At 46.4% G+C, this 10,069-nt stretch overlaps 1 protein-coding gene across 2 annotated transcripts in view; it reads right to left on the reverse strand.

Moving 5' to 3' along the window:
• The window catches only part of ELF1 (E74 like ETS transcription factor 1), a 93,507-nt gene extending 83,451 nt beyond the window's left edge, over positions 1–10,056 (reverse strand). Inside the window, exons 1-2 of one of the 2 annotated variants that reach the window (XM_069802623.1) lie at positions 9,942–10,041; positions 4,449–4,545 (exon numbers count right to left, since the gene is read on the reverse strand). The gene's annotated coding sequence lies outside the window, so the exon portion shown is untranslated. Of the gene's footprint in view, positions 1–4,448; positions 4,546–9,941 lie in introns of both variants that reach the window. The other variant, XM_069802625.1, reaches the window with a different exon arrangement.
• Positions 10,057–10,069: the final 13 nt, after the last annotated feature.

Here is a 10,069-nt window from a genome sequence, read left to right on the forward strand (position 1 = left end):
AGTTGCTTCTAGTCACACAGTAATGATAAAACAGAGACTACAAACCCCCATTTCTGATGCAGCTTTTATTTCAGAGGGACAAAACACATCATCCACAGAAGTTAACATATTGATTTTCTCACAGAAAACACACAAGAGATCTCTTAAGCAAAAAACATCCTGAAAACTTGCTGTGACCATTCAGCTGTCTGACCTCTGTTTCAGACCGCTCCAGAAACGACGTCCAGAGGCAAAAAGCAAGTAGCTAGATCAGACTTCAATGTATTTGCAGTAATTCACCTCGGATGAGGTTCATAATGACACAATCACCCTCTCGCCTCCCGAAAGAGTACAATAATGATAAAAGTATACCAATAAATTTGATCACAAGGACATGAAAACTATTTAACGTCAACAGATGTGCCCTGGAAAATTTTCACAAACGGTCATTTGCCAAGAATATAAAAGTATATTTCTGGCTCTCACCATCTTGGCTGCAGTACATTTATGATCAGAAACCAGTTCATTCGTTCATTAAAATATTACACCTATAATGGTTGAGAAGTTTTACTAGACTGTGTTAACATTTGAAAACTTAATTTGAAAAAGCCTTAGTAAAATTTTTACAAACCCTAAAGACTAAATCTGTTAACCCATAAAATTTGTTCAACTAGGAAAACCTAAAAAAAAACCCCAAAGGTTTGTTTTGGATGGCTCAAGATGAAGGTTTCACTTGAAAAGGCACCCAGTGGAAGAGAGCTGCACAGAGCACAAAGATACCCAAATACGTAAGAAAAAAGCTCAGCACTGCTACTTCAGTGGAGATAAGCAGGTTCTGGGGGACCTATTCTCTGCTCACAATTACATGTGGATATAATTCCCCTCTCCCAGGAGGAAACATAAAAGTAAAATGCTGGCACAAGTCTGCCAGCACAAGGCTGGAGAAAGGTTTACAGTTCAATAGACTGCAGACACATCTCGTTTCCATTATCTCCATTAACACGCCACTAATTTCCTCAACCCACAGCCCAGCAGCTTCTCAGTACAGTTACCAGAACCTGCCTCAGCTTTGCCACCTAAGCTCCCCAGTCCATTTTGACTGAAATAAATCTACTGTTTAAACCGCGTAAGTTAGGCAAAATCATTTTGGCAGAAACAGAAGGGTTCCTGTGTTCAGCTGGCAGGTCAGGGGGACAGTACATGCTGGCAGAAGGTTAAGTGACAAGCTGCTGGGGTGGTGTGGTGACTGATGGAGAAGAGAGGTAGCCATCGCAGCCACGGGTGTGGAGACCAAGCAGCCTGTACTTCTTACACATGCCACAGCCCTGTTCCTCCTTCCAGCGACGGTGTGAAAAAGCTGATGCCTTTAACCTGCACAGCTGTCCCTCAGGCCCAACATTTTACTTAGAAGATGACTGTCTGCAGTTGGGATCCATATCAATTAAATGTCAGCCATTTCATTAGATGGTGCTGTCTGGCACGTGCAAGGGGGGACAGGCAGGGAGAGCAAGAAAAAGCACTGTGCAAGAACTGCCTGAAGGTGTTTAGAGAAATTACTGCTAGAAATATTCAAGCACTGGACTTTCTTCTGGAGCTTGGTAGCAGCTTCATTTCTGTTACATTCATCTGCAACCCAGGAACCACAAAGGGAGGGAGGAGGCCCAGGGTCCAGGCCAAGAAGTTGGAGCTCTCTGTCTGTCACTGTCATTTCACTCAGCACAAATGGCTGCATGAAAACAAGGAACAGTCTTCCTTAGGCTCGAGGGGAAACATATTTTAATGCATGAATTAAATCAGTCATCTGTACTTAGTTACTCAGTTTGCACATTTTTTATGTTTAATAGATCAGTTGATCTCCCCCAAAATAATGAAGTTTCTGAAACTGCATTGGACTATGCTCTTTTCCTAGAGATTTATTGTTCCTTAGGTAACACATTATTATCATGACATGTTGATCAGTCAGTGTTCCTACAGCAGTATATAAATGCTAAGTACTGTCGCCATACTTTTTTCTGACTAGTCTTGCTGTCCTTTTACCCACAATACCACTTCCCCTGTCAGTTATTTTAAAGAAAATAGCAAATCCTATGCCTCAGGGCAGCATAACCTCCTCACCTCTTCAATAGTTTAAACGGGTGACAAAGTGCACTCTTTCAGTTTCCCTCAAAACAAACGCATCTGCTGTAATTCTCTTGATCAATGTCAGACCTTGATCAATATGAGACCCTGCAATTTCTCACTGAACTTCCCCTCTTAACAAAATTAGAAAGCAGAGAACAGATGCCAGGATGCTGTTCAATCCCCCCTTGCCGAAAAAAGGTCTCTGAAGGTCTGCAGCAAGTTGCAGAATCCTACAACTTTCCCACCAGCAGTTCCACTTCTCAACCACCAGCTCGTGTCCCCCCCTGAAGAGCCTAAGCAGACCCCAAAAGCATCCGATACACACTTAACGCACGAGCTGAGCTGCTGGAAATGACACAGCGGCAGTGTCTCTCCGAGCAGCAGCAGATGTTGAAACAGAAGCTGCAGCAGCAGATCCTGTGTGAGCAACCTTCTGCCAGGACTTAGAGCGTGCTCGGTTTCCTACCTAAATACATGACACATAAACGAGTTGCAGAACAAGGTCAAGCAAGCTGAAACACCTCATTAAATTTCGCTGATGCCTGTATCACCAGGTACTTCAGACACTGTAACTGCTTAACGCCACTATTACATTAATGGAGGAAAACAGACCAGAACATCACACTGCCTAGAGCATGCGGATGAATCTGAAATAGCAGGTTTTAACAAGAAAAAAGATATTTCTGTATACACACATAAATAAAAGAAGGAAATTAAACTAATTCTGGGGAGCAGGCAAAATTACCTTTTCACTGGCCACAGATGTGCTGGATTAGGGACTACATGGGAAGTTTGCACACACACAGCAGGTACAGAATAATACATTCGATAAAAACACCTAACTCTTGACTATCCTGATTATAGTTACGTTTGCCACTGGTGAAGGGGTAAACCAAACCTGGCAGAGAACACAGTCCTACTACTATTTCTAGCCTTCATTAATTTGGTTGTCTGGGTGCATAATTATCCTACAAACGCACAATTTGTGCTGTTAGGCATACAGTCAGTCAGTTATATAGCTCAGCTATTTAACAGTATTATGTTCAAATTTGATATGCCCCTGAGATGGACATAGGTCACTTAACAATTCTGTAAATTTTAATCTCAGACTAAAACAGTTTCACTTCACAGCCAGCAAGGGAATAAAACTCACTAAATATGACGAACACAGTAGGATGTCACGAGGTGGCAAACTACAACCCCTGACTGCACTTTCAAAGCAAATACCATGTGGCGATACTCATTAGCACCCCCATATCAACCCAAGTTTCATCTAACTACTGGAACATTAAAATAGGATTCAAAATTTACTGTTGATTCTTTGATTTTGCCATTTTCCGAGAAGAAATTATTCAGTAACCTAACTAAAGCTCTTAAAAACTGAAAACATCCAATGCGATTAGTACTTTGTTAGTTAGTTGGATCATGCACCTCCTAGAAATCAATAGTGCATTATCATTAACTCCAATGAACATAGCAATAGGCATATGGGCCAAACCCCAGAAGGCTGTACTGTCATTATTTTCTCAAACATGCATATCTCAATAAGGCAGCTGAGGAAAGTGTTTTTAGAAATCATGTTTGAGAGGAGTACTTTAGTGCTTAAGTATTTCCAAGTAAGCGGAAATACTCATACGCGTATTTTTGAGAAGTCTAGAGATACTGATTTACAAGAACTTAGGCTCCTCAAGTTTCAGTTCTTCTCAACAGGAAAATGTCCAGCAATGTCATCATGTATAGAAAATGCAATCTGTTACCTTAAGACACTCATAAGATATTTTAAAGTGTGAATGGAAAAGCCCAAATCAAAACCACTGTGTGAAATCTTGAACATCAGACCCTGGCATTCTTTTGCACACCGTGTAAAAACAGAATGAACTATGGAATTCTAAAACATCTTCTCATAACTATCTAGGCTCAAGTGCCATTCCCAGGCCAAATTAACCCTTCAGCTTTATTGTAAAGCTGCCTGAAAAGGTGCACTGCAGGTAATGCTTCAACTTGATTCGAGCAGTCAGTCATGTGTTTCAGGTTACAAAATCATTTCACTTCCATAACTTCTGTTGTTTTAGTGACTGCCAGGGGTGCTACGCTGCCAAGCCATATGCACGCGTGCCCACGTCCCTGTCTCTGGTGTCTCCTCGCAGCAGGAGATCTGGCGGCAGGAGAGGCATGCCCAAAGGACAGAGAGGTGGTTAAGGGGAGAACAGGCTTGCAGGTACCGCAAGCCCTCAGCGGCTGACTTCTGAACGGCAAGCAACATCCTTGCCTATCTAATGGCAGGGGAAATTTCCTCATCCCTGAATATAGCTGTCAGTATCCTGAGCAAAGAAAGACAGTACACCAACCTGGGGATATGAGGGGACTCTGTACTGACAGAGAGCAGCAAGTGAAGAAGGTGAGTATCCAATATCCTGTCTCCAGCTGCCACCAGATGTTGATGCTCTGGAGGAAAGTACACAATAATTAGTCATAATCCCAGAAGTCAAATTAGGAACCAAGAAAAAATGGTCCTCCTGACCCAAGAGAAAACCAGCCAAGTTCTGAAGCATGACATTGTATTATAATCGTGTCCAAGGTAGCAACATGTGCTACAATACACAGAAAGCGCTACAAATAATCTTGTTTTCTCCATCTAGGGAAGAATGCAGGTGAACAGAAGCACAGTCCTTCCCCTTTCTACATGTGCGGGAACCAAGCCAAAGCACATCTTTGAGAAGGAAACCCCACCTCACTTTGAACACTCCCAGCAACAGCAAATCCATTACAGTGCGTTATTGCCCTTGTTGCTGCTTACTATTTAACGGTACACCATACCTAACTTAATCTCCTGGACACTGGATGTCTCAGTAGGGCCAAGTAAATATCATGTATTTTCCTTACACATACATACAATATAAACAGGCATCATTTTCCCTCAGTCTCTTCAGAGCCGAATAAACTCTGTGCACCCTGCATTATGAAGCCTGGTTTCCAAACCCTGGATCATTTTTGCCACTGTGCTCTTACTAATATTTCACATCCTCCCTCACGCGTGAGCAGCAAAACCAGACACGGAATTCCCGTGATCTTACTAATGCCACGTACGTTCCTATTTCTGTGCAATATTTATATTGCTATACAGCCAAAGACCTCGCTTCAGTCATTGCATTACAATGAAAACCCCTGTTGAGATGATTCTCCGCACAAATTCTTAAGCCTTCTTTCAGATCACCAGTTCGAAGAGTCTCCTATCCTGCTGGCGTAACTGCATTGCTGGTTCTTTTGTATGCGGCTGCATGAAAAATGCTTTCTGCTGGACACTGACCATTTAAAAAATGATTTGGAGTACACCGTACTAGTAACTTGTTCCACACGCGCACAAACCTGCATGTTATCTATTGGTAACAACAAGATACCACCACAAAAACTGTGAATATAATGATATTAAACAGCCTTACACCAAGATCCAGCCCCCAGGGGACCCCACAAGAAACAGCTGCACTCCCATAGAAGAAAGGCACGCCTAAGTTCCTCTCTAAACTAAGAAAGATTTATGAAGCAACTTTGCCAATGTTTGTGGTATTTATTCCACAGTGACTCCATGGCACAATTGTTTTAAACTCACACTTCACTGCAGAGTTAATAGATATATCAGGGACACAATATAGGGTGAGTCTCCTACAATAGAACAGTTGATGAATAGCTGAGGAATTTGGGAGATGTGGTTTTTTACAATTCAAAACACTGGGAAGCAATTTGCTCTAGTTCTACAATTCTCTGTAAATTGGTCTTCAACAATTGTTAAGTCATTCTGAAAGATTCAGAACAAGTAGGCCCTGGCTTGTCATTTATTTCAGAGGCTCCACTTTAAAGTTTTCAATTTTTCAGCCAGGAAAACAACAATGAATAACGTGAGTAAGGAAACGCATTCACGATTAACCAAAGAGTTTTAGGTTCGATTCTCTATTAAAAAAAAAAAAATTAGAATCAAGTAGCTGCCAATTAGTTGACCTGGTAGCCTATTAATTAATATTATAATTCAGCAGTGTATTTCCATGTACATAAACATATACACAGTATTGATGAAGCTTGTAGCACCGCCTGTTAGGCGGTCGCTGAACACTTCCAATGCAAGATGCTGCTTCCAGCTGCTTGTAACTTGGCCAGACTTTGACTGTTTGGGTTGAAATTTTCCAAGTTCAATGTCTGCCTCAAGCTAAATTTTGTTCCATGTGTTGTAGAGGTTAACTCTGAGCAATGGGTGCAGAAAGAGGCAGACTGTGATTAGAAGAACTCAGCCAAAATACTTCAACTCTTTTCAGAACAAGATCAGGGAAAATGCTGTCTTTCAGTGTTAACAGAAATCTCTGGCAAACTTAGAAGGCTGTAGCGCCCTTCCAGCTCTCGGTGACAGATCTGAAATCTGCCATGAGACGCTATACTGGAGGTGCCCCTTTTGCTACCGCCATGAAAAATCCACCTGCATTTGGTCAAACGTCCAAAGATGAATTGCACTTTGTGCATTTTCAGTAGGTATTTGCTAGGCCACGTCCACATTCTTCTCAACTCCTCATGCTGATCAGACGACACAGGCCAACCCCAAGGCAATAAGCAACTTCTCCCCCAGCACCCGTGCAGGACAGGGCTGCAGCTTAAATAACCGTGCCCTAAGCCAGGGTAGGGCAGGAGGCTCCAGGCTGTCCACATAAGGGCTGGTGGAGGCCACGACAGCACCAGGTACTTGGGAGAGGAGCAGGAGTCCTGCTCCTCCTTGCCCTTTCCCTGCCCCATCCTACCAGTCTTCACAGCGACACAGACCACAACCACGACCTCCCGCCGCTGGTTATCCTCAACAGTGAGCTCAAACAGCAGAGTCCTAGGAATTACGTTAGGAATCCAGCTGATGAAGGATGGTGACATGAGTATACTACCCTAGGCTGCCTATCTGCTTTTCGGCTCTTTTCCTAAGGGGAAGAAAACTTAGGAAATTACACACAAAAAGCAGTAGTAAAAATGTGATTAACATGGCAGAATTTAGGAATTATTAGAACTAAGTGGCCTACAGTAATTAAAACCATCTCCTAGTGCTTATATGCATGGAGGTCAGTCTCTAATTGCAACTGACCTGGTCACATTTTCTTCCCCATAGAAGCTTTACTATAATTAACACACAAATTCCTCTTTTTGCCCTTGTTCTCTACAGCATCACTACACACTTTCAACCACAGAGGGAATTATTTATTTTCTCCCAGGTTCTTTTATGGTTCTCATCACTACAGTAATCCATAAGGTAAAGGATACTGTTATCCACGTTTTCTTAAGGATGGGAAACTAAGATATGAAAAGACTAAAGCAAAAAGCTACGGACACTGATCGAGCAATTCTGACACTCAAGACTTGCATTTCTAGCACGCTTAGACCTACAAAACATCTTCTGTACGTCAAGAGCAAACAGCCCTTGGCTTTTGTTCCAGATGGACAAGTTCAGGGTAACTACAGGGCAGATCCCAGAGACTCAGGCCAGGCACCCAGCAAACTCAACAGCTCATGTGTGATAACCTTTATGTTTTACATGGAAATCCTACAGCCAAGGCAGGGGCTGCAAAATCCAATTCTCCAGCCATCTCAGGCATGAAACTGCCTCTCCCTCTGCATATAATCATCTGCCTCGTTCACATTACCTCTTCTCACTGCTGCCCAGCTGGGGACCTGCTACACCTTGGCGGATGCACCTCTGGTTCATCACCCGAGCTGGATGGGAAGGACGGTGGCAGATCACATCACGACAGACACCATCACTGATCACGTCACGACAGACACCATCACTGCACACAGGCCCAGGGCAGCCAGATGAGCCTGGCATTTTTACAGCTCCCGAGCAGTTTGCTTTGCAAACTTACCGACAGGGTCAGGCTGGGCAGAGAGGTAGTAAATGTATAGAATATAGAGCATATAGAGAGCAGCTACATCCACTGGGTGGCAGGCATGTTTCGCAGGACCCAGATATGTGAATATACAGAGGTATACAAACGAAACCTATCTTAAACACTGTGCTTGTTCCCCCGTCTCAGAAGCAGCAATTGAATAGACACAGTGAAAAAAAAAAAAAAAATTTAAAAATCCCACAGAGCAAAGTTAACATATACCGGCTTCTTGTCCGCAGGGCTGAGGCGTTCAAACTGTCCTGGCACCCGAGGGTCAGACACGGTGCCCCACGTCACTTCTGTAGGTGGGTGCCCTAACGCAAGGTGGCAGGGACCTTGCGAGAGTCTTCAGAGAGTCTCTGCTGCACTAATTAACGTGTAAAGAACAATGCCTGCAGAGACCAAGCCTTTAAACTCTTCCCCAATTTAACATAATTGGAGGGGGGGGGGATTTTTTTTGGACTTAACAGCTGTAAATGTGCCCATGTGCGTAAGCAGCTAAGTTTTAAAGTTCAGAGAAACATAAAAAGCCAGTATTTTCCACGGATTTCCACTTAGCATCTAAGCAGAAACATTTCAAAATTTGCTTAGAAGATGTTTCTGTAGAAGAGGCCGTTGACCAAATTTCAACCCAGTGCATATTTTTATAACCAAGTTGTAAACTACATAAAAACTACACTTATAATGGAAATGCTGACAAATGCATAACTACTGCAGTTAGCTATGACAGTCTGACCACAACTCCTCCTTCAAGAAAAAGCAACATTAACTTCCCCCCCCTCCTTTTTAAGTCCGCCCGATAGCAAGCTGGGGCTGGGGGTGCCTGGTACGTACGGGTACCTCTATCTTACCCTTTTATTATGGATTTAAGCTCTTATTCCACTTATTTCCCACATGCTGAACGAGCCCCCCCCCCCGTTTTTGCCATAAACAACCAGAGGGCCTCTTAAATCCATGACTCACTCCGCAGGCTTCTCCTCCACCCTTGTGCGTGACTACAGCGAAAAGGTTGCCAGCTGTAGTCGGCGAATTAACATTTTTTTTTTTTTTTTTCCGCGGCACCGTCGGGACAGAAGTCACACAGCGCTGTGGCGGGAGGGGTGTGTGTGGAACACAAACCCGGTACGAGTTTTATTGGGGGGGGGGGGGGGGAGCAGCCGAGGAAGGGTTTCACCGGCCACGCGGAGGCAGGAACACCCCCCCGGGGCGACAACGTGTCGTATCGCGGCCGCCGGTCTGCGACCCTGTCGTGTGTGTCGCCGTCCTCTCTTTCTCTCCCCCCCCCCTCCCCCGGCCGCCACGTCCCGCAGCGGCGCCGGCCCTTGGCCCTTAGCCCCGGCCCCCTCCCCCCCCCCCCGCCGCCTCAGGCGAGCGAGCGAGCGCGCGCACGCGCCGCGGCCTCCCCGCGCAGGGGCGCGCCGCCAACCGTCCCACGCGCGCGCGCGCTCTCGCTCGCTCGCTCCCCCCCCCCCCCCCCGCTCCGCTCCGCTCCGGTAACGCGGAGCCGCCGCTGTCCCACCACCACGACAGCGGTGAGGAGGAGGAGGAGGAAGACACGAAGTCGGCACGCAGGACCCCACCACCACCCACGCACCCCCCCACACACACACACACACGCGCTGCCTGAACTCCTCAGAAAGTTGGCAGGCGTGTCCGGCGGGACGAGGCGCCGCTGGTCCCGGCCCGAAGGCGCCGCACCGGGGCCCGCCGCCGCCGCCTCCCGCAGCCCCTTCACACACACACACACACGCACCGCCGCCTCCCGTCTCCCACAGCAGCGGCGGGGCAGGGGACAGCCCGGCACGGGGGTGCTGCCGGCGGCGGGGCTCGAACCCGCGGACTCTCGCCCACCGCCGACGGGGAACGGGGAGCGTCCCCGTCCCCTTCCCCCCCCGAGCGCGGGGTTCGCCGCAACCTGCGGGCAGCGGCACTCACCGAGCGGCGGCGGCGGCTCCCTCCTCTCCCTCTCCCTCTCGGAGCGGCTCCCCGCAGAGCGCTCGCCTTCTCCCGGGGGCGGGGGGAAGGCAGGAGGTGGGGAAGGGCGGGGGAGGAGGAGAGCGCGG

This window comes from Haliaeetus albicilla, chromosome 15 (genome assembly GCF_947461875.1).
Source record: "Haliaeetus albicilla chromosome 15, bHalAlb1.1, whole genome shotgun sequence".
NCBI lineage: Eukaryota > Metazoa > Chordata > Aves > Accipitriformes > Accipitridae > Haliaeetus > Haliaeetus albicilla.